Source organism: Crotalus tigris, unplaced genomic scaffold (assembly GCF_016545835.1).
Source record: "Crotalus tigris isolate CLP2741 ecotype Arizona unplaced genomic scaffold, ASM1654583v1 scf7180000018306.2785112, whole genome shotgun sequence".
In the NCBI taxonomy this organism is placed as follows: domain Eukaryota; kingdom Metazoa; phylum Chordata; class Lepidosauria; order Squamata; family Viperidae; genus Crotalus; species Crotalus tigris.
In genome coordinates this window covers 1,029,234-1,052,500 of record NW_024096934.1, presented here as the reverse complement: position 1 = coordinate 1,052,500, position 23,267 = coordinate 1,029,234, and the positions used below count along the sequence as shown (strand labels likewise).

General features: G+C 46.8%; 1 protein-coding gene across 1 annotated transcript in view; it reads left to right on the top strand.

Moving 5' to 3' along the window:
• The window catches only part of CA4 (carbonic anhydrase 4), a 50,938-nt gene that overhangs the window by 530 nt on the left and 27,141 nt on the right, over positions 1 to 23,267 (top strand). The gene's annotated exons all lie outside the window — the stretch shown is intronic.

Genomic DNA, 23,267 nt, shown 5'->3' with positions numbered 1-23,267 from the left:
GTTTCTCCTCCTTTGGGGCTGCGTCCTGGGGCGTTTGCGCCTGAGTAATTGGCGAAAGCCGTCCTTGTGGGAAGCCTTGGCTCCGCGTTGCCAAGAAGCCCTGGGATCCGCCGCTGGACTCCAGTCCGGCTGCCACGGTCATCCGTCACCTCGGTTCTCCGCAGTAGCTGTAACCGCGCAATGCTGTAACAATGCGCCTTGCATCAAATTCTCCCCGAAATTGAGAGAGAGAGAGAGAGGGGGGGGGAAGGGATACAGAAAGAGAGAGTGGGGGGAAAGGGAGAGAGAGAGAAAGAGAAAAAGAGAAAGAGAGAGACATAGAGAGAAGGAGAGAGAGAGAGAGAGATACAGACAAAGAGAAAGAGAGAGAGAAAGAGAGAGAGAGAGATAGAGAAACAGAGATAGAGAGAGAGAGAGAGAGAGAGAGAAAGAGAGTCAGAGAGAGAGAAGTGGAAAGGGGGAGAGAGAGAGAAAGAGAAAAAGAAAGAGAGGGACAGAGACGGGGAGAGAGACAAAGAAAAAGAGAGAAAGAGACAGAGAAAAAGAGAGTGGGGAAGGGAGAGAGAGAGAAAGAGAGAGGGGGAAAGGGGGAGAGAGAGAAAGAGAAAAGAAAAGAGAGGGACAGAGACGGGGGGGGGGAGAGAGACAGAGAGAAAGAGAGAAAGAAAAAGAAAGAGACAGAGAAAAAGAGAGTGGGGAAGGGTGAGAGAGAGAAAGAAAGAGAGAGGGGGAAAGGGAGAGAGAGAGAAAGAGGGACAGAGAGAGACAGAGACCGAGAGAGAGAGAGAGAGAGAGAGAGAGAGAGAGAGAGAGAAAGAGAGGGAGAGGGAGAGAGAGAGAGAGAGAGAGGGAGAGAAAAGAGAGAGAAAGAGAAAAAGAGAGAGACAGAGACGAGAGAGAGAGAGAGAGAGAGAGAGAGAGAAGAGAGAGAGAGAGAGAGAGAGAGGGAGAGGGAGAGAGAGAGAGAGAGAGGGAGAGAAAAAGAGAGAGAAAGAGAAAAAGAGAGAGACAGAGACCGAGAGAGAGAGAGAGAGAGAGAGAGAGAGAGAAAGAGAGGGAGAGAAAAAGAGAGAGAAAGAGAAAAAGAGAGAGACAGAGACCGAGAGAGAGAGAGAGAGAGAGAGAGAGAGAGAGAGAGAGAGAAAGAGAGGGAGAGAAAAAGAGAGAGAAAGAGAAAAAGAGAGAGACAGAGACCGAGAGAGAGAGAGAGGGAGAGGGAGAGAGAGAGAGAGAGAGAGAAAGAGCGACTTGGCTAAAAGTTCCCCTTGATATAGGCAGTCCTCAACTTACGGCCAGAACTGAGCCCGAAATTTATGTTGCTAAGTGAGACATTTGTTAAGTGAGTTTTGCCCTATTTTACAACCTTTCTTTCCACAGTTGTTAAGTGAATCATTGCAGTTGTTAAGTCAGTACCACGGTTGTTAAATGAATCTAGTTTATCAGAAGTCAGAAAGTCACAAAAGGGGATCATATGACCCCGGGACACTGCAACTGTCATAAATGTGTGACAGTTGTCAATGGTCTGAATTTTGATCACGTGACCATGGGGGAGAATGCTGCAACGGTCCCAAGGGTGAAAAACAATCCTAAGTCACTTTTTTCAGTGATATTGTAACTTTGAACGGTCACTAAATGTACTGGTTTAAATCGAGCACTACCTATATTTCTTTCTGATGTATTTCCCCAAACCAGCAACAATTAATTCTGGTTTAAAAACATCAAACGAAACTTAATCATTTTAGCAAGAAACTTCTTAAAAAAAAAAAACATGCAAAAAGTCCCAAGTTTAGGGATGGACAGGCTGAGAAACATCCCCCAAAAAAAAACCAAAACAGGTAACTGGGAAGAAGCAGGAGAGGAAATCCTTTGCTAAAATAGATAAGAGATGAGCTAGATGGGGAAAAAAATATTCATCTTGTTATGTCCCGAGCCTTGCAAACGGCTCGGGCGTTTGCAGGCAGTCCCGGGCAGGTGCAAAGCTGCCCGGGACCAGACAGGCTGTCGCCAGCGCCGTGCGCATGCGCGGGTGCTGGCGCGGGAAAAGTAACCCATTTACCTGGGAGTTGCCTATATAAGAGGCTGCGAGGCGTTTGGGCGAGGCTGAAGCCATCTTCCTGTAAGCTGAACGCTGAATAAAAGAAACTGAGAACTCCAGCTGCTTCTCGTGTCTGTTTCCCGCCACGGACTCAACACTGGCGACGAAGGTGGGATGCCTTGCACTACCTGGAAAGGAAGAAGTGTAAGCTTACCCAAGGAGTCCTGAGCGGCGGAAGAGGAACGGCGTCGACTCGGCAGCTGCCCGCCAATCCGGTGCGCATTCGGGGGTAGGCTGGCTGATAGACCCGTCTCCTGAAGATCCGAAGATGGCGAAAATCGGAAGGCTTTCGGAATTCGACGTCTCACATCCAGAGCGGTGGGAGTCCTACGTATCCAGAATGGAGAACTACTTCAAGGCAAACCAAGTGAGGGAAGATAGCTTGAAGGCGGCCACCCTGCTTTGCGTTTGCGGCCAAGACGCCTTCGAAATCGCAGAAAACCTTGCAGCACCTGTCCCAGTAGAGTCTGTAAGCTACGCAGACCTGAAGAAGCTGCTGAAGGAGCACTTCCACCCCAAGGTGTCCGTTATCTCATGGCGCCACACCTTCGAACAGAGATATCAACGGTCCGGTGAGTCAGCCAAGGAATACATCGCCGCGTTACGGAAGGCCGCCAAGCCCTGCGAGTTCAAGGACCTCGAGGAACGACTGAGGGACCGATTCGTGTGCGGGTTAAGGCATCGAGAGCTACAACAGAGACTTTTCGCTAAGGAAGAATTATCCTTCCAAGACGCCTTAAGGGAAGTCACCGCAGAAGAAGCAGCAGGCGGCGCCGTCAAGAACATGCGGCCGATCAGAAGCAGTGCAGAGGGTGCGTCCGTGCACCAGGAAGACGTCCAACGAAACTCCGAGGAGGATCCGGACGAGGAAGTCGACCGTCTACACCCCGCGAAGGAAGAAAATCAGAAGGGAAGCTCTTCGGCTCCGCTCAAGTGCATCGGCTGTGGAGGTCGCCACAGGAGAACCGACTGCAAGTTCCGCTCCGCTACCTGCCGGGCATGCGGCAAACAAGGGCACATTGCAGCTGTGTGTCTGGGCCGACGAAAGGCACAACCCCAAGAAGAACGCCTGAAGGGTACCAGACTCCCCAGCCAGAATAGGGTAGGTTTTTGCGCTTCGCGAAGAAGCATCTGTAGGACAGGCACACACAAGCCCATGAAGAAAAAGCTGTCACTCAACGTGAAGCTACAAGGGGTTCCATTATCTATGGAACTAGACACAGGGTCTGCCCTTTCCATCATTTCATTGCATACATTTAGGAAGATTTGTTCCAGAAGTGGGTCTAAGGCCAAGTTAAGGCCTTCTGATATTGTATTAACAGATTTTCAGAACTCAAGAGTGTGTGTTAAGGGGGAGGCCACCCTTAACGTGCAATACAAGAGTTTTGAAGGTCCACTAGACTTATTAGTAGTAGGGGGTGAACGAACGAGTCTCATAGGACTCGATTGGTTTGAGGCCCTGGGGATACACGTCACAGGACTCAACAGCTTACAAACACTCGACCTACAGGAAGTCTGCAAAGAATTTGCAGATGTTTTCAGCCCCCAGCTGGGCACATTCAAAGGACCACCTGTGTCCTTAAAGCTAGACCCCACTGTCACTCCCATTAGGATTAAAGCAAGAAGGGTCCCTTTTGCTTTAAAAAGTAAGATTGACACTGAATTAGACAAACTAATCCAACAGGGAATCCTAGAACCTGTTGATTCCAGCCCGTGGGAGACCCCCATTGTCACGCCTCTAAAGGCAAATGGGGACATTCGCATTTGTGCTGATTACAAATGCACACTCAATAAGGCATTGCAGCAACATGCCTATCCTGTTCCTGTGGTCAGTCACATCCTGGCCTCTCTCAAGGGGGGGCGTGTTTTTGCAAAGCTTGACCTAGCTCAAGCATATCAACAGCTGCCTGTTGATGATGATGCTGCTATAGCTCAGACTATTGTGACCCACAGGGGAGCCTTTAAGGTAAAAAGGCTACAGTTTGGAGTGAATGTCGCTCCTGGGATTTTCCAAAGCGTAATGGAAAACACACTACGAGGTATACCAGGGGTCTGCCCCTACTTTGACGATGTCTTGATTGCAGGAGACTCCACACACATTCTAGCTGAAAGGCTTAGGGCTGTCCTGTTAAGATTCAGGAAATCAGGCCTCAAGCTCAGAAAAGACAAATGCAAGATTGGGGTGCCTTCTACTGAATTTCTGGGATTCAAAATTGATGCTGCTGGGATTCATCCTGCTGAATCCAAACTAACTGCTATTTTAGAAGCACCCAGGCCAAAGTCTAAGGCCGAACTTCAGGCCTTCTTAGGCCTCCTGAATTTCTACAATTCTTTTCTTCCACATAAAGCTAGTGTAGCTGAGCCTCTTCACAGGCTACTAGACAAACAAGCTGTGTGGCTGTGGTCACAAGCACATGAGGCTTGCTTTAAAGAAGTCAAGGCCTTGCTCACTTCTAACAGTGTTCTTGCACATTTCAACGAGTCTCTTCCTGTGTGCATCGCTTGTGATGCGTCCCCCTACGGGGTTGGAGCTGTCCTGAGTCACCTCAGGTCTGATGGAACTCAGGTTCCTATTGCATACTACTCCAGAACACTGTCTTCTGCCGAGCGCAACTACGCTCAGATAGACAGGGAGGCTCTGGCTGTTGTTGCTGGAATTAAAAAATTCCACGATTTTCTATATGGCAGGCATTTCACGGTCTTCACTGACCATAAGCCTCTGCTGGGACTGTTTACCACACGTAAGCAGACTCCCCACATCATTTCCCCTAGAATGCTTAGGTGGTCTATTTTTTTGTCTGCATATGATTTTTCATTGATCCACAAGCCTGGGAAAGAAATGGGCCATGCTGATGGCCTCAGTAGGTTGCCTCTGCCAGTAGTAGAAGCTGACCCCGCGCCAGCTGTCAACATTCTATCAATCCAAGCCTTGCCCGAGCTCCCTCTTAGTGCCAGGGATGTTACCGCTGAAACAGGTACAGATCACACACTTTCACGTGTCCGCTCCTGGGTCCTGTCCGGGTGGCCTGAGCACTGCCCTAGTCCTGAGTTTCAGAGTTTCTGGTCCAAAAGGAACGAACTGTCCCTTTCTCAGGGTTGTCTGCTTTGGGGAAACAGAGTTGTCATTCCCACCTCAATGAGGACTAGGGTCTTAGAATCCCTCCACGAGGGTCATCCTGGCATTGTTCGTATGAAGGCTCTTGCACGAAGCCACTTGTGGTGGCCTGGTTTAGATAAAGGTATTGAGGCTAAGGTACACGCATGCCACCTGTGCCAACGATCTCGCCCAGAGATGCCCCAAGCTCCTGTGCATAGATGGGAGGAAACACAGTCCCCATGGTCTAGGGTGCACATTGACTACGCTGGGCCCTTTCAGGGCCAGTTCTTCTTGGTCCTTGTTGACAGCCATTCAAAATGGCTTGAGGTTGTGCCTGTCTCATCCACCACCACTGCAAAGACTATTCAGGTACTGAGGGGGATTTTTGCTGCACACGGGCTGCCAGATGTCATTGTGTCCGACAACGGCCCTCAATTCACCTCCTCCGAATTCCAAGCTTTCTTACAGGCAAACCTGATTCGTCATGCCACGTCTGCGCCTTTTCACCCGTTCACCAACGGTATGGCTGAACGCATGGTGCGCATCGCAAAGGACGCCTTGAAGAGACTCACCTACGGGGACTGGCATCACAGGTTGGCTGACTTTCTCCTTTCTTATCGCACCACACCGTCCACTTCTACAGGGAGAAGTCCAGCTGAACTTCGTTGGGGGCGCCAACTTACTACTAGACTTGACCGGTTGCATCCGGACAGACTGCCTTCATCTACCTCACATCCTAGGGCACCTAGACAACTACTTGTGGGTGCCCCGGTTTGGGCTCGCAATTACGGGCCTGGTCATACATGGGTCCCCGCTTCTGTGTCCAGGATCACAGGTCCTCTCTCCTACGAGGTTGCCCTGGACAACGGTCGTGTCCTGCGTCGGCACATCGACCAACTTCGCTCTAGGCGAGACTTTTCTGATGAGACTCCTGGATCTTTTCCAGGGGGGGAGGGGGACCCTTTGGAGCAAAGGGAAGGGCAAGAGCTACTGCCCATCTCCACTGAGGGAGCCACAAACGGCCCATCCTAGGGTTCTGCAATTGCTCCGAAAAGAAAGTCATGGAGCTTACCCACACAACAGGCACTCACGCCTACTCCAGCCAGGGAGTCACCCCGGGGGCATACTCACTTCCACACACATCACACAGCACTCCAGCAACGGAGGATACCCGGGGGCATCCCAACAAATCATTCCCCGCAAGAGACTGGCACACAATTCCCAAGGTTGGCCTGACCTTACCCCAAATCCTACAGGGGGTCAAACATACACAGAGCTAGTCGAGGAACCAAGTCCCGACTACAACACCCCTAGCACAAATCAGGGAACACCTGAGTTTTGGGAAAGTACAGAAACCCACACGAGCCCGAGCACAGAATGGGGTTCAGGGAATGGACAGCCTCCTGACAGGTCTTGGACTGACCTAGGAGGTTCTACAGAGACGCCCAGCAGTGGCTATCACTTCAAGGGGCCTGAGGGTCTACAGCTAGGTAGGACAACCAGGTCACAAAGCAACAGAAGCCCTGGCCTGACGAGCCCGGTGGGCAAGCAAGCAGGCCAGGCATCGGGGCACAGTCCTTGGAAGACACCAGGGCACAATAGAGAGAACAGGCTCACGCCTCCCTCCAGTCAGGGGACTTATGCCAGTAAGCCAGAGCTAAGAAGGTCACAGAGAGCAAAGAAATCTCCTAAGTACCTAGAAGATTACATAACATTGCTGGCAAGGCAAAAGCCAGTAAACAGTGGGAGCACTGGGGAGCAAATTGTCGTATAAAATAAATGTTGTATGTTGGTGGTAGTTTTAGCCCGGGGGAAAGGGGTGTTATGTCCCGAGCCTTGCAAACGGCTCGGGCGTTTGCAGGCAGTCCCGGGCAGGTGCAAAGCTGCCCGGGACCAGACAGGCTGTCGCCAGCGCCGTGCGCATGCGCGGGTGCTGGCGCGGGAAAAGTAACCCATTTACCCGGGAGTTGCCTATATAAGAGGCTGCGAGGCGTTTGGGCGAGGCTGAAGCCATCTTCCTGTAAGCTGAACGCTGAATAAAAGAAACTGAGAACTCCAGCTGCTTCTCGTGTCTGTTTCCCGCCACGGACTCAACACATCTGACCAAAAACCCACCAGCATTTTTTTGTTGTTGCTCAGCAGAAATTCTGAATTCTGCAGAAAAAGGGTGGATATGCAAGATCACACCAATTGACTGACCGTCCATTCCCTCCCCCCTTGAAGTTTTCATTATAAAATTGGGAGGCGATAGATAAATCAGACCAGAGCTTGATGGGTTTGAGCACAGGTGGAGAGATGGGCATAAAAGTCAGCAAAGCCTTTTTAATTTTCTTCCTATACAACACACAAACGTTTTCCCCAAATTGGCGGCTAAAACATATAAGGAACGTTTGCAGGAATTGGGCATGTCTAGTCTAACGAAGAGAAGGACGAGGGGGGACATGATAGCAGTGTTCCAGTATCTCAGGGGCTGCCACAAAGAAGAGGGAGTCAAGCTATTTTCCAAGGTGCCTGAAAGCAGGACAAGAAGCAACGGGTGGAAACTAACCAAAGAGAGAAGCAACCTAGAACTAAGGAGAAACTTCCTGACAGTGAGAACAATTAACCAGTGGAACAACCTGCCTCCAGAAGGGGTGAATGCTCCAACACTCGAAGTTTTTAAGAAGAGACTGGACAGCCATTTGTCCGAAATTGTATAGAGTTTCCTGCCTGAGCAGGGGGTTGGACAAGATGACCTCCAAGGTCCCTTCCAACTTTACTACTACTACTACTACTACTACTACTACTACTACTACTACTACTACTATTATTATTATTATAGCTGGTTTGTGTGTGCATGTGTGTACATATGTGTGTGTGTGTTTCCAATAATGTAGAGTTATCAACACACCTATGACCTGTACCCCTGATCTAAGGCAATCCTTAGTTTACGACCACAATTGATCCCCAAATTTCCATTGCTTAGCAACTGCTAAGCAGTCTGTACTTGTGTCTGGGTGACACCTGGCTCAAAAACAGTAACTGTGAGAGTACAGAGAAGAGCAACAAAGATGATTAGGGGACTGGAGGCTAAAACATATAAGGAACGGTTGCGAGAATTGGGTATGTCTAGTTTAACGAAGAGAAGGACAAGGGGGGACATGATAGCAGTATTCCAATATCTCAGGGGCTGCCATAAAGAAGAGGGAATTAAGCTATTTTCCAAAGCACCTGAAGGCAGGACAAGAAGCAACGGGTGGAAACTAATCAAGGAGAGAAGCAACCTAGAACTAAGGAGAAACTTCCTGACAGTGAGAACAATTAATCAGTGGAACAGCTTGCCTCCAGAAGCAGTAAATGCTCCAACACTGGAAGTTTTTAAGAAGAGACTGGACAGCCATTTGTCCGAAATAGCGTAGGGTTTCCTGCCCGAGCAGGGGGTTGGACTAGATGACCTCCAAGGTCCCTTCCAACTTTACTACTATTACTACCTTGGAGTCCTAGTGGACGATCACTTGACCATGAGCCAGCAGTGTGCAGCAGCAGCCAAAAAATCTAATACAATCCTGGGTTGTATAAATAGAGACATAGAAACAAGATTATGCAAAGCATTAGTACCGCTTTATAAAACCTTAGTAAGACTATACCTGGAATACTGCAGCCAATTTTGGTCACCATATCACAAAAAAGATGTTGAGAGTTTGGAAAAAATTCAGAGAAGAGCAACTAAGAAGTTCAAAGGCCTGGAGACTAAAACATACAAAGAACGGCTGCGGGACTTGGGTCTGGCTAGAGTCTAAAGAAAAGAAGAAATAGGGGAGACATGATAGCAGTATTCCAGTATTTGAGGGGCTGCCACAAAGAAGAGGGGGTCAAACTATTTTCCAAAGCGCCTGAAGGCAGGACAAGAAGCAACGAATGGAAACTGATCAAGGAGAGAAGCAACCTAGAACTAAGGAAAAATTTCCTGACAGTTAGAACAATTAACCAGTGGAACAACCTGCCTCCAGAAGTTGTGAATGCTCCAACACTGGAAGTTTTTAAGAAGAGACTGGACAGCCATTTGTCTGAAATGGTATAGGGTCTCCTGCCTGAGCAGGGGGTTGGACTAGATGACCTGCGAGGTCCCTTCCAACCCTGTTATTCTGTTATTCCTTTATGAATAAAATAGCCAACTTTTCATCCCATCCACCCATGGACTCTGAGTGAAATTTGGACTGAACTGTCAGAAAACGTTCCCAACTAGCTGGCCAAATCTGAGATGAATGTATCCAATTTAACGTCCGTTCCAACTGACAATGTTCAGATTCCTTCATTTGTAAGTGTTTTTTGATTGCAAATTATTTCATAAGACATCCATAGACTGGCCATTATCCGGAGTGGCTCAATGACCTTAACCTTGCCATTTTATCCATGTTTACTCGCAAGGAAGTTTCACGGTGTGAAATGTACTGGGGTGATTATGTTTGAAGCTTGCAGCCTAAATTCCTGAGAAGCATGTTTCAATTTTTTTAAAAAAGCTTATCTTGATATACCAGTATTGTTTAGATAGTTTGAAGAAAGGCTTGGCTTGTTTTCCTTGGATCAAGACAAGTGGTTCTTGAATAAATAACTAATCTTGTCAATAGTAACTTGGCAAAAAGACAAAAGTATATTATAAATATCGGTGAATATGTTTAAATTAGAGAGGAAGACGCAAAATGCAGGGACAGAACGGGAGGAGGTTGAGAGTAAATAGAGGAGAAACAGGTTAAATTCTGCCTCAATATAAATAGAAATGTTTCTTTCTTAGGGTTTATATTATTTAATAGTACAATATATCATATACCATATCGTATCATAATATATTACATTGGGTCTCCTGTTTGAGCAGGGGGTTGGATTAGAAGACCTCAGAGTTCTCTTCCTACTCTGTTATTCTGATATTTAATATAGTGTAGTATAATGTAATATAATATTCTATTCTATTCTCATATTATTCTATTCTCATATTATTCTATTCTCATATTATTCTATATTCTATTCTATATTCTATTCTATTATAAATTTCATATTTCATTCTATTCTATTAATTTTATATTATTTCATTCAGTTCTACTCTACTCCCTAATTAATTCCTTAGTAGATAATCAATACAGTATAGACCCAATATCACTTTATTCATTTGATTATTTTATTTGCATTTTGTTTGCTTTTTAATTTTTTTTCAAAGTAGCTCAATAAAGCCCAGGAAATAACAACAAAAACATTTCCAATTCAACATAGAAATGGAAAAGGACATTATGGAAGCCAGGACTTGAACTATGCACAACACTTGTGCTGGGTCTCTTGCACAATGCATTTAAAGGTCTAAGTCCTAGAATTATTTAAATAATCTGTAGTTGCCTCTAAGGCAGTTAAAACCTAGAAAACCAAAATTAAGAATCATAATTGTACGTCCCTTCCTGACATTTGTCAAGTAAGAGTGATTCTTCCATTGGTGTTTAACCATGAGGACTAGTTACTTTTCCAGTGAATGTGAAAGATTTATCTAAGGCTCTCCTGGAGTCCCCACCAAGCTTTCAAACTACCAGAAGACAAGGGGGAAAAAAACACCTTATCAACTTTTCATCCTGGCTTATAAGCTTTCTAAGGGCTGTAAAAACATTGGAAATGAACCTTGTCACTCAGATATAGAGATCTAAACAAACATTAACAAGTGAAGATAAAAAAAGAAAGATTATTAAAAGCCAGTTAACAACTTAGGACAGGTTCATAAACAGGGAGATCAGAAAGTTTCCGTTTTGCAGAAAAACAAAACAACGTTCAAATAAAAAAAGATTTTAAAAAATAATGTCAAAAGCAAGCCACATTAAATAAAAATAGCATAGGCCAAAGCTTTCCTTAGTGCAGCATTTTGTTAATACTGTTAGGAGTGTTTCTAAACCTTGGCAACTTTAAGATGTGTGGGATTAGCTCCCAGAATTCCCCAGCCAGTAATTGCATACATGTTAAATTATACTAGGGAATACTGGGAGTTGAAGTCCATGAACTTTAAACCATGCCGAATGGGGAATTCTGGAAATTGAAGTCCCGACATCTTAAAGCGTGATGGTTGGGGAATTCTGGGAGTTGATCCATACTCCTTAAATCATGCTGACTAAGGAATTCTGGGAGGTGAAATCCACACATTCTAAAGCATGATGGATGGGGAATTCTGGGAGTTGAAGTCCACCCCTCCCTTAAAGCCTGCTGGCTGGGGAATTCTGGGAGCTGAAGTCCATACAACTTAAAAATCTCAGGGCTAAGAAAATAGTATCCAGCCACGATCCCTCACTGACATTATCAACAGCCTTTCCTTCTATGGATTTACCAAAACCTTTTTTAAAACTGGAGCCACTCACTGTTGCAAATTCTGTGTTCTTAATAAAGGACCATGATTTTTCTTTTTAATCCACTCCAAAGCTCCAGCTATTTAAACTCTTCTGGTGAAAGGTGTTAAAATCTCTCTTTTCATTTCTCCAAAGTTTTCTCTCTCCTGAGAAAGAGGCTTCGATTTTTCTACTTCTCTTCTTAAGTCCCTGCCAAACTGTTTCTCTCTTGCTGCTGTTTTGGAGCTGACGTTCTTTGGGAGGTGATGAAGAAATAAAATATTACTTGGTGTCGTTGTTCTCTCCATCCCTTTTGCCCCAATCTGAAAAGCCCGCTTGGGAAGAGCTACAGATAGTCCTAAAACATACAACAGCTCATATTTAGTGATTATTCAAAGTTATAGTGGCACTGGAAAAAAGTGACTTATGACCGTTTTTCACACTTACGACCATTGTAGTAAGATCACATGATCCAAATTCAGATGTTTGGCAACTGACTCACATTTATGACGGTTGCCGTGTCTTGGGGGGGGGTCACGTGATCATCTTTTGCAACCTTCTTATAAGCAAAGTCAATGGGAAAGCCGTATTCACTTAACAACTGGGTTACTTAACTATAGTGATTCACTTAACAACTTTGGCAAGGAAGCTTGTAAAATGAGGTAATATTCATTTAACAGCTGTCTCACTTAGCATAAATTTTGGGCTCAATTGTGATCGTACGTTGAGGATTACCTATACTCCATAGTCTCTTTTTTTTAAAAAAAAAATATTTTTACTAGTTAAAGAAAGCACCTAAACCAGGGGTAGGCAACCTTGGCTCTTTTATGACTCGTGGACTTCAACTCCCAGAATTCCTGAGCCAGCCATGCTGAGGAGAAATGGAGAGGTTTCCATGCTGAGCCATGCTGGCTCAGGAATTCTGGGAGCTGAAGTCCACAAATCATAAAAGAGCCAAGGTTCCCCAGCCCTGTCCTAGAGGAAGAAGTTTGTTCAGTAAGATTATCAACAGGCCAAGCAAAGCACTCATGACACAGTGTGAATTCCTGAGCCAGCATGGGGGAACTATGGCCCCTTCATGACTTGTGGACTTCAACTCCCAGAATTCCTGAGCCAATCATGCTGAGGAGAAAGGGAGAGGTTTCCAATCTGAGCCATGCTGGCTCAGGAATTCTGGGAGTTGAAGTCCCCGAGTCATAAAAGAGCCAAGGTTGCCTACCCTTGACCTAAAAACAAACAAAAAGGAAGACAAAAAAAGTAATACGTATGAATAAACCATGGCTTAAAGGGGTTTATGGTTTTCTAGTATATCATTGATTGTGAATGACTGAGTAGAGCTTCAAAAGAGTGAAGATTGCTCTTAAGCTCCTAGCAAAGCATAAATCTCAGGAACTAGAATTAACATGGTCATAAAACGTGGGAGACGCTCTGTTCAAGAGGTCATAATTCCACAAAATATCTGCGCACACCCTTGGCTATCTTGAGCTTAAATGAGGGCAACACCAGACCTAACACTCTTGGGAATTGCATTGAATACCTCTCGTCTCTCAGGAAGTCTTGAAAATCCATTTCCGTTTATCAAACTGAGTTGGAACGGCAGCTAAAAATACAGAACAAATTTTTGGCCTGGAACCCATCCGAGCCTCTTAGCTTTTATTCAAAGCACATGAGCATTCTTGTCTCTTTGCCTGTGTCTCAGGCAAATGATCTCAGGAATATGTGCCACAACTGCCCTTCATTTTATATTTGGGAGATTTTCTGACTGAACTGAAGAAACTTCTTGGATGAGAAGCGAAACGTCTTCAAAAGAAAAAACAAACAAACAAGGAAGTCCAGTCTGTTGCGTCCCTCGCGAAATGGCAAGACACGAGAAGCAGTTGTAGTTCTCAGATTTGCTTTATTCTTCATTCAGCTTACAGATTGAATGCTCCGGCAACGCCCAAAACTCCCGGCCTCTTATATAGGCCTTTCCCAAGTCAATGTGTTACTTTTCGCGCGCCAGCACCCGCGCATGCGCACAGGTGCTGGCGACAGCCTGTCTTGCAGCTTGCACCTGCCCAGGACCGCCTGCAAACGCCCCGAGCCCGTTTGCAAAGCTCGGGACATAACACCCCTTTCCCTCGGGCTAAAACTACTACCAACATGCAACCCATTTTCTTGATGCAGTGCTCTACTCCCCAGTGTTCCTACCCTTCTACTGGCTCTGTTTAGACATCAATGTTATGTAATCCTCTAAGTACTTAGGAGATTTCCTTGCTCTCTGTGACCTCCTAAGCTCTGGGTTTCTGGCAGGTGTCCCCTGACTGAGGGGTGATGTGTGCCTGTTCCCCTTATCATGCCTTGGTGCCTTCCAAGGACTGTGCCCCAATGCCTGGCTTGCTTGCTTGCCCACCGGGCTCGTCAGGCCAGGGCTTCTGTCACTTTGTGACCTGGTTGACCCGCCTAGCTGTAGGCTCTCTGGCCCTTCTAAATGATAGCCACTGTTGGGCGTCTCTGTAGAACCTCCTAGGTCCGTCCAAGACCTGTCAGGAGGCTGTCCATCCCCTGAATCCCGTTCTGTGTCCGGGCTTGTGTGGGTTTCTGTGCCTTCCCACAACTCAGTTACTCCCTGATTTGGGCTAGGGGTGTTATAGTCGGGACTTGGTTCCTCGACCACCTCCCTGTATGTTTGCCCCCTTGTAGGACTAGGGGTAAGGTCAGGCCAACTCTGGGGATTATGTGCCAGCTCTCTTGCGGGGTATGATTTATTGGGATGCTCCCGGGTATCCTCCCTGACTGGAGTACTGTGTGGTGCAGGTGAATAGTGATTGTGCCCCCGGGGTGACTCCCTGACTGGAGTAGGCGTGAATGCCTGGTGGTTGGATAAGCTCCTAGAATTCCTGTTTGGAGCACTCGCGGAATCTTGGAATGGGCCGTTTGTGGCTCCATCATTGGTGATGGGCAGCAGCTCGTGCCCTTCCCTTTGCTCAAAGGGGTCCCCCTCCCCCCCTGGAAAAGACCCAGGAGTCTCAGCTGGAAGGTCCCGCCTAGGGCGGAGTTGGTCAATGTGCCGACGCAGGACACGACCGTTGTCCAGGGAGACCTCGTAGGACAGAGGACCTGTGACCCTGGAAATAGAAGCGGGGACCCATGTATGACCAGGCCCGTAATTACGAGTCCAAACCGGGGCACCCACAAGTAGTTGTCTAGGTGCCCTAGGGTGTGAGGTAGATAAAGGCAGTCTGTCCGGATGCAACCGGTCAAGCTTCGTAGTCAGTTTGCGCCCCCAGCGAAGTTCAGCTGGGCTTCTTCCTGTAGAAGTGGACGGTGTGGTGCGATAAGAAAGGAGAAAGTCAGCCAACCTGTGATGCCAGTCCCCATAGGTGAGTTTCTTCAAGGCGTCCTTGGTGATGCGAACCATGCGTTCAGCCATACCGTTGGTGGACGGGTGGAAGGGTGCAGAAGTGGCATGACGAATCATGTTAGCCTGCAAGAAAGCTTGGAATTCGGAGGAAGTAAATTGAGGGCCGTTGTCAGACACAATGACATCTGGGAGCCCGTGTGCAGCAAAAATCCCCCTCAGTACCTGAATAGTCTTTGCAGTGGTGGTGGATGAGACAGGTACAACCTCAAGCCATTTTGAATGGCTATCAGCGAGGACCAAGAAGAATTGGCCCTAAAAGGGCCCAGCGTAGTTAATGTGCACCCTAGACCATGGGAACTGTGTTTCCTCCCATCTATGCACAGGAGCTTGGGGCATCTCTGGGCGAGAGCGTTGGCACAGGTGGCATGCATGCACCTTAGCCTCAACGTCCTTGTCTATGCCAGGCCACCACAAGTGGCTGCGCGCAAGGGCCTTCATTCGAACAATGCCAGGATGACCCTCGTGGAGGGACCCTAAGACCCTAGTCCTCATTGAGATGGGGATGACAACTCTGCTTCCCCAAAGCAGACAACCCTGAGAGGTGGACAACTCGTTCCTTTTAGACCAGAAACTCTGAAACTCAGGACTAGGACAGTGCTCAGGCCATCCAGACAAAACCCAAGAAAGGACACGTGAAAGTGTGTGATCTGTGCCCGATTCAGCGGCTACATCCCTGGCGTTCAGGGGGGACTCGGGCAAGGCTTGGATGGATAGAATGTTGACAGCTGGCGCAGGCTCAGCTTCTATTACTGGCAGGGGCAATCTACTGAGGCCATCAGCATGGCCCATTTCTTTCCCAGGTTTGTGAAGTAAGGAAAAATCATATGCAGACAAAAAAATAGACCACCTGAGCATTCTAGGTGAAATGATTTGGGGAGTTTGCTTACATGTGGTAAACAGTCCCAGCAGAGGCTTATGGTCAGTGAAGACCGTGAAATGCCTGCCATATAGAAAATCGTGGAATTTTTTTAATTCCCGCAACAACAGCTAAAGCCTCCCTGTCTATCTGAGCGTAGTTGCGCTCAGCAGAAGACAATGTTCTGGAGTAATATGCAACAGGAACCTGAGTTCCATCAGACCTGAGGTGGCTCAGGACAGCTCCAACCCCGTAAGGGGAAGCATCACAAGTGATGCACACAGGAAGGGACTCGTTGAAGTGTGCAAGTACACTGTTAGAAGTGAGCAAGGCCTTGACCTCATTGAAACTAGCCTCATGTGTTTGTGACCACTGCCACACTGCTTGTTTATCTAATAGCCTGTGAAGAGGCTCAGCTACACTAGCTTTATGTGGAAGAAAAGAATTGTAAAAATTCAGGAGGCCCAGAAGGCCTGAAGTTCGGCCTTAGACTTTGGCCTAGGTGCTTCTAAAATGGCAGTTAGTTTGGATTCAGCAGGGTGAATCCCAGCAGCATCAATTTTGAACCCCAAAAATTCAGTAGAAGGCACCCCTATTTTGCATTTGTCCTTCTTAAGCTTGAGGCCTGTTTTCCTGAATCTTAACAGAACAGCCCTTAGCCTTTCAGCTAGAATGTGTGTGGAGTCTCCTGCAATTAAGACATCATCAAAGTAGGGGCAAACCCCCGGTATACCCCGTAGTGTGTTTTCCATTACGCTTTTGGAAAATCCCAGGAGCGACATTCACTCCGAACTGTAGCCTTTTTACCTTAAAGGCCCCTCTGTGGGTCACAATAGTCTGAGCTATAGCAGCATCATCATCAACAGGCAGCTGTTGATACGCTTGAGCTAGGTCAAGCTTTGCAAAAACACGCCCCCCCTTGAGAGAGGCCAGGATATGACTGACCACAGGAACAGGATAGGCATGTTGCTGCAATGCATTATTCAGAGTGCATTTGTAATCAGCACAAATGCGAATGTCCCCATTTGCCTTTAGAGGTGTGACAATGGGGGTCTCCCAAGGACTGGAATCAACAGGTTCTAGAATTCTCTGTTGGATCAGTTTGTCCAACTCAGTGTCAATTACTCTTTAAAGCAAAAGGGACCCTTCTTGCTTTAATTCTAATGGGAGTGACAGTGGGGTCTAGTTTTAAGGACACAGGTGGTCCTTTGAATGTGCCCAGCTGGGGGCTGAAAACATCTGCAAATTCTTTGCAGACTTCCTGCAGGTTGAGTGTTTGTAAGCTGTTGAGCCCCGTGACGTGTATCCCCAAGGCCTCAAACCAATCCAGTCCTATGAGACTCGTTCGTTCACCCCCTACTACTAATAGGTCTAGTGGACCTTCAAAATTCTTATACTGTACGTTAAGGGTGGCCTCCCCCTTAACACACACTCTCGAATTCTGAAAGTCTGTTAGCACAATGTCAGAAGGCCTTAACTTGGCCTGGGTTCCACTGCCGGAACAAATCTTCCTAAATGTATGTAAGGAGATGATTGAAAGTGCAGACCCCGTGTCTAGTTCCATAATTAATGGAACCCCTTGTAGCTTCACCTTAAGTGACAGTTTTTTCTTAATGGGCTTGTGTGTGCCTATCCTAAAGATGCTCCTTCGCGAAGCGCAAAACCCCACCCTATTCTGGCTGGGGACCCTGGTACCTTTCAGGCGCAATTCTTCCTGAGGTTGTACCTTTCGTCGGCCCAGACACACAGCTGCAATATGTCCTTGTTTTCCGCACGCCCGGCAGATAGCGGAGCGGAACTTGCAGTCGGTTCTCCTGTGGCGACCTCCACAGCCGATGCACTTGAGGGGAGCTGAAGAGCTTCCTTTCTGGTTCCCTTCCTTCGTGGGGTGGAGACGGTCGACTTCCTCGTCCGGATCCTCCTCGGAGTTCCCTTGGACTTCTTCTTGGTGCACGGATGCAACATCTGGACTGTTGCTGATCGGCCACATGTTCTTGATGGCGCCGCCTGCTGCTTCTTCTGCGCTGACCTCTCTCAAGGCATCTTGGAAGGACAAGTCCTCTTTGGCGAAAAGCCTCTGTTGTAGCTCTCGATGCCTTAGCCCGCACACGAATCGGTCCTTCAGTCGTTCTTCGAGGTCCTTGAACTCGCAGTGCTTGGCGGCCTTTCTCAATGTGGCGATGTACTCTTTGGCCGATTCTCCGGATCGTTGATCCCTCTGCTCAAAGGTGTGGCGCCATGCGATGATGGACATCTTAGGCTGGAAGTGTTCCTTCAGTAGCTTCTTTAGATCTGCGTAGCTGACAGACTCTAATGGGACAGGTGCTACAAGGTTCTCTGCGATTTCGAAGGCGTCTTGACCGCAGACACACAGCAGGGTGGCAGCCTTCAAGCTATCTTCCCTCACTTGGTTCACCTTGAGGTAGTTTTCCACCTGGCTACGTAGGACTCCCACCTCTCTGGATGTGAGACGTCGAACTCCGAAAGCCTTCCAATTTTTGCCATCTTCAGGCGACGGGTCTGTCAGCCAGCCTACCCCCGAATGCGCACTGGGTTGGCGGGTAGCTGCCGAGTCAACGCCGTTCCGCTGCTCAGGACTCACTTGGGTAAGCTTACACCTTTTCCTTTTCAGTCGATGTAAGGCATCCCATCCTCGTCGCCAGTGTTGCGTCCCTCGCAAAATGGCAAGACACGAGAAGCAGTTGTAGTTCTCAGATTTGCTTTATTCTTCATTCAGTTTACAGATTGAATGCTCCGGCAATGCCCAAAACTCCCGGCCTCTTATATAGGCCTTTCCTGGGTCAATGTGTTACTTTTCGCGTGCCAGCACCCGCGCATGCGTACAGGCGCTGGCGACAGCCTGTCTGGTCCCGGGCAGCTTGCACCTGCCCGGGACCGCCTGCAAACGCCCCGAGCCCGTTTGCAAAGCTCGGGACATAACACAGTCGTCTCGTGAAAAAGCACCTGTGGGATAACTACGACCTGGATGACATTTGTTAAGTGAGTTTTGCCCCATTGAACGACTTTTCTTACCATGGTTGTTAAGTGGGTGACTGCAGTGGATAAGTTAGTAACCTGGTTGTTAAGTGAATCTGGCTTACCCCCATTGACTTTGCTTGTCAGAAGGTCGCAAAAGGGGATCACGTGACTCTGGGACACTGCAACCGTCGTAAATATGAGTCAATTTCCAAGTATCCAAATTTTGATCACATGATTCTGGGGATGCTACATAGGTCATAATGAATAATAATAATAATAATAATAATAATAATAATAATAATAATAATAATAATAAAAATTGGAAAGGACCTTGGAGGTCATTTAGTCCAACCCGCTGCTCAGGCAGGAAACCCTATACCAGTGATGGCAAACCTTTTAGAGACCGAGTGCCCAAAAACTGGCCCCGCCCTCGCTCCACCCCCTGCCCCACCCCTGCTCCCCGCTCTGCTCCCGCTCCGCCCCCACCCCACCCTCACCCCACCTGCCCACAGGGCCACTCACAGTCTGCAGAGCCCGCTGCAGATCACCCAGCAGCGCCATGGCAGCCACGCCCTCTGCCTGCGCCCCGCAGCATCAACTGTGCGTGATGGGGTGTGAGGGCAGAGTCTTGTCTACGCTGTCTGGCTGCCATGTCCTTGGCTGTGCTGCTCTGCGTGGGCCACGCTCAGGGGCGACTCTCCTTCAGGGGGGCTGCTGGAGAGGAGGTGGTCAAGGGGGGAGGCGAGGCTGGGGCAATGGCATGTGTGCCCACAGAGAGGACTCCGAGTGCCGCCTCTGGCACCCGTGCCATAGGTTCGCCACCACTGCCCTATACCATTTCAGACAAATGGCTGTCCAGTCTCTTCTTAAAAATCTCCAGTGTTGGAGCATTCACAGCTTCTGGAAGCAGGTTGTTCCACTGGTTAATTGTTCTAACTGTCAGTAAGTTTCTCCTTATTTCCAGATTGCTTCTCTCCTTGATTAGTTTCCATCCATTGCTTCTTGTCCTGCCTTCAGGCGCTTTGGAGAATAGCTTGACTCCCTCTTCTTTGGGGCAGCCCCTTAGAGATTGGAAGACTGCTATCATGTCCCCCCTCGTCCTTCTCTTCATTAAACTAGACATACCCAATTCCAGCAACCGTTCCTTGTCTGTTTTAGCCTCCAGTCCCCTGATCATCTTTGTTGCTCTTCTCTGTACTCTTTCTAGAGTCTCAACATCTTTTTTACACCATGGTGACCAAAACTGGATGCAGTATTCCAAGTGTGGCCTTACCAAGGCATTGTAAAGTATGGTCATAGGTCACATTTTTCAGTGCCATCATAAGTTTAAACGGTCCCTAAACAAACTGTGGTGAGTCAAAGACTACCTGTACAGAGGTCTGAAGAGACTAGTTGGGTCTTCTGCCCATTCTTAGTCTCTACATTTCTACAAAAAACAGAAAGATGGGTTAAGGGCTGACCTTGGTGTCCATACAGCTACATAAGAGAGATCAAACTTCTTCTCAATCTGACCCCTTGCCAAGGATGTTGGACTACAACTCCCATTGCTCCTAGTCCTAAGGTCTAGTCCAGAAAGTTGGATTGGCCTTCAGCTGCAAGTGAGGCTTATTCAGCCTAAGACGAAGTAAAGAACTATTGGAGCATTGAAAACTGTCCAACCAGGTTGCCCGTACAAAGGTCATCCATTCTTTTCATGGTGTTAACATTGCTGCATTTAGTAATTTGAGTTAATGAGTGAGTGGAGGGTGCCCCTCCCATCAACCTTTCCCCTGTGCCGTACCAACCAAAATCTTGACTTCTGGTTTGAATCTTTCCGTGAATAAGCAGGTGCTTCCAGCACAGGGCTGAGTTGGGTCACCATGATATAAAAAAGATGTTGAGACTCTAGGAATGCAGAGAAGAGCAACAAAGATGATTAGGGGACTGGATATGAAGAACGGTTGCAGAAAATGGCATGTCTAATTTGATAAAAAGAAGGATTAGGGGTGACACGATAGCAGTGTTCCAATATTTAAGGGGCTGCCACAAAGAAGGGGGAGGGTCAACCTATTCTCCAAAGCACCTGAAGGCAGGACAAAAAACAATGGATGGAAACTAATCAAGGAGAGAAGCAACTTAGCACTAAGGAGAAGTTTCCTGATAGTGAGAACAATTAACCAGTGGACCTCATACCATTTCGGACAATTGACTGTCCAATCTTTTCTTGAAAAACTTCAGTGATGGAGTACCCACAACCTCTGGAGGCAGGTCGTTCCACTGATTAATTGTTCTCACTGTCAGGAAATTTCTCCTTAAGTTCTAGGTTGCTTCTCTCCTTGACTAGTTTCCATCCATTGCTTCTTATCCTATCTTCTGGTGCTTTGGAGAGTAGCTTGACTCCCTCTTCTTTGTGGCAGCCCCTGAGATATTGGAACGCTGCTATCATGTCACTCCTCATCCTTCTCTCGCTGTCAGGAGATTCCTTCTAATTTCCAGGATGGATCTCTCTTTAATGATCACCCACCTGCTCATTCTTGTCCTGCCTTCAGGTTTTTTGGAGAATAGGTTGACACACACACCCTTTTCTTTGTAACAGCCCCTCAAATATTGAAGGTTGCTAGCATATCACCCCAGTCTTTCTCTTCGCTAGAATAAACAGTTTCCTAAATCGCTCATTGTACGTTTTAGTCTCCAGACCCTTTATCATTTTTGTTTGTCTTCTCTGTATCCTTTCTAGAGTCTCAACATCTTTTTTGTATAGTCTTGGCTTCTTAGGAAAAGAAACAAGCAAGCCAAAGAGCAAACAAAACTTATCAGAATTTGCTGCAAAATCTTGCTTGTCGAGTTGCCAGTCCCAAGGAGAAGGAAACGCCAACTGAGCCAGGAAGCAGGATTTGATATGTTTTTTTTTTCTACATGCTGCAGATAAACTTCGGGCAGCAGTGTCCCAAATCCCTGCAAATTGTGAAAGTTGCATTCCCAAGACAATGAGGGAAGAGTCATAATAATAATAATAATAATAATAATAATAATAATAATAATAATAATAATAATAATAATATCTACCAAGGCAAATAGGTGGGCGTGGAATGCTACAAGTACATCAGATGGTTGAAGAAGAAAAAATGGCTTTGGAAGAATATATGAAGAACAATGATGAAGATGCACTGAAATTAGTATATCAGGAAGGCTTACTAACTACTGGAGAGACCAAACTGGCCTACAAGAAAGACCAAATGAAGAACAGAATAGAGGCATGGGAAGACAAGCACTACATGGCCAATACATGAAAAAAATAGCTGGGAAAGCAGATAATAATAAAACCTGGCAATGGCTAAGAGCAGGAAAATTGAAGAAAGGGACCGAGGGACTAATTCTGGCTGCACAAGACCAAGCCTTAAGGACAAATGCATACAAAGTCAAAATTGAGAAGACAGCAACAGACAGTAAGTGCCACCTCTGCAAAGAAGCTGAAGAAACAGTGAACCACTTGGTAAGCTGTTGCAAGAAAATTGCACAAACTGATTACAAGCAGCGGCATGACAAAGTAGCAACAATGGCGCATTGGAAGATCTGCAAAAAATATCATTTGCCTGTAAGCAAAAACTGGTGGGATCATAAAATAGAGAAAGTCATAGAAAATGATAAAATTAAACTGCTCTGGGACTTCAGAATTCAAACAGACAAGCACCTGCAACATAACAACCCAGACTTAACAATTGTCGATAAGAAAGACAAAAAAGTCTGGATAGCGGACGTGGCAGTGCCTGGAGATAGCAGAATAGAAGAGAAAGAACTGGAGAAGATAACAAAATACAAAGACCTACAAATAGAAATAGAAAGACTGTGGCAAAAGCAAGCAAGGGTAGTACCAATAGTCATAGGCTCCTTGGGTGCAATCCCAAAACAACTGGAGCACCACTTGAACACAATTGGCATTGACAAATTCGCTATTAGTCAATTGCAAAAGGCGGCCTTATTAGAAACTGCTTCCATCCTGCGACGATATCTGTAATACCATCAAACATCCACATCTGCCTATCCCAGGTCCTGGGTAAGGACTCGATAGGTAGACAAAATGCCAAATCCAGTCTGAACATCTGGCTGACTGTGCGATGATCGATAATAATAATAATAATAATAATAATAATAATAATAATAGTAGTAGTAGTAATAATAATAGTAATAATAATAATAATAAAGTTGGAAGGGACCTTGGAGGTCATCTAGTCCAACTCCCTGCTCAGGCAGGAAACCCTATTTCAAACAAATGGCTGTCCAGTCTCTTCTTAAAAACTTCCAGTGTTGGAGCATTCACAGCTTCTGGAGGCAGGTTGTTCCACTGGTTAATTGTTCTAACTCATGGCTTTTCAACCTGTTCATCCATTGTACCACTTTTTGGATAAGGCAACATCCGAGTACCACCAGTCGCCTAGCAAGGTGTCAAAAACTTGACCCCCCCCCCAAAAAGGAAAAAAGTGATACAGTACAGGTAGTCCTCGACTTACAACAGTTTGCTTAGTGACTGT